This window comes from Capsicum annuum, chromosome 4, assembly GCF_002878395.1.
Source record: "Capsicum annuum cultivar UCD-10X-F1 chromosome 4, UCD10Xv1.1, whole genome shotgun sequence".
NCBI classification, from domain to species: Eukaryota; Viridiplantae; Streptophyta; class Magnoliopsida; order Solanales; family Solanaceae; genus Capsicum; species Capsicum annuum.
The window spans coordinates 169,929,344-169,930,843 of record NC_061114.1 but is presented as its reverse complement, the minus strand read 5'-3'; positions in this window follow the sequence as shown (position 1 = coordinate 169,930,843).

Genomic DNA, 1,500 nt, shown 5'->3' with positions numbered 1-1,500 from the left:
ATGTATAAGGTATTGAGAAACATGTGTAGTATGAAATCCCCTACTTAAGGTATTATGAATTGTGGATGTTATTCCTATGATCAAGAAGTATCATGTGTATCAGTTTCATTTCATTGAGTCCTGGAGGTACTTGTACCCAAAAAATATAGTTGTGTGCCTAGAGCCGAGTCAGTCTCAAGATAATCTCAGTCATGCTATGATCAATAAAACTCAGTTAGTTATAGAATTCAGAACTCTCAGACAGTAATAGAACTTAAGAAATCTCAGTAATCTAAGTATCATTACATTCCAGCTTCAGTTCAGTACTCAGCTCAGATCTCAGTAGCATTCAAGAAATTAATTCAGAACTTAGTATCATTCAGTCAGATAATAGATTCAGTAGTATTCCATCAAATAACAAAACCAAGTGAACTTAGTCAGCTCAGTCAAGTAAGAAACTCAGTAATAGCTGCAGTTCAGTTCAAGTACAAGTTCTAAGAATCAGTTCAGAGTCTTTCAGTTGGGAGTAGGAGCTAGCACTAAGCAAGTGCAGGGATGGCGGCTCCCCGTCATTGAGGTTGGGTTGTTAGGAGTAATCCCTGAACTCCAGAACTGCGTAGCCAGCACAGGATGTAGGAGTCACCTGTCAGAAAAAGGCTTGTCACCCGTCAGAGAGGCCTTACTATTATACTACCTTATGCTTGACTTCCTACGCGGGTAAGACGTTGGACTCCATGGTTTCTCACATAGTATATGTCAGTTAGAATAACCTTCCTAAGATAGAATAAAAGAAAAGCTTTTAGAACTAAGTGTTATGTTTCACAAGATTTATATAGTATTCATTATTATTCATGATTTCAGTACTTAAACTTAGGGCTTAAAACCTATTCTTTAAACTCATGTCGATTCATAACAAAACTTCATGCTAGATATGATTCTTGAAATACTTCAACAATAACAAGTCAAGATAGTGCAATCTCATTCATAATATAAATCATATAAGTTTAAAGCATAAACATAAGCACTTCTTGATATTCTAAAATATTTAAATCTCATGAAATCACATGATCCATGAAATCACATGCTCCAAGAATATACATACTTGGGTATGAACCCTAATTCAAAACTTGTGAATTAAATATTAAAATTATGCAATTTTGACACAAGGGTGAAAGGATACCCTTGTTCATAACCCCACATACCTTATTAGGCTTAATTTGATGTAGAAGCTTGACTTTGAAATTTTGGAGATGTTTTTTAAGGTTGTTTCTCAAAGTTCTTTGATTAGAAGCCTTAAATTCTTGATTATCTAAAAGAGGATGTAATGGAGTTTTAGAGTTTTTGGAATTAGGTTAGGGTTTCTTGTAGAAAAATTGATGGAGAATGGGATTAATATGCTTAAACCATTATTTCATCCTTATTTCACAACTAGAATGTTGTTTGGGGGCTTGGCGATGTGATGAAATGCTCATCCCTATACCCGGCAGGATGCGGTGGAATTATTTTGATCTTCTTGAATTG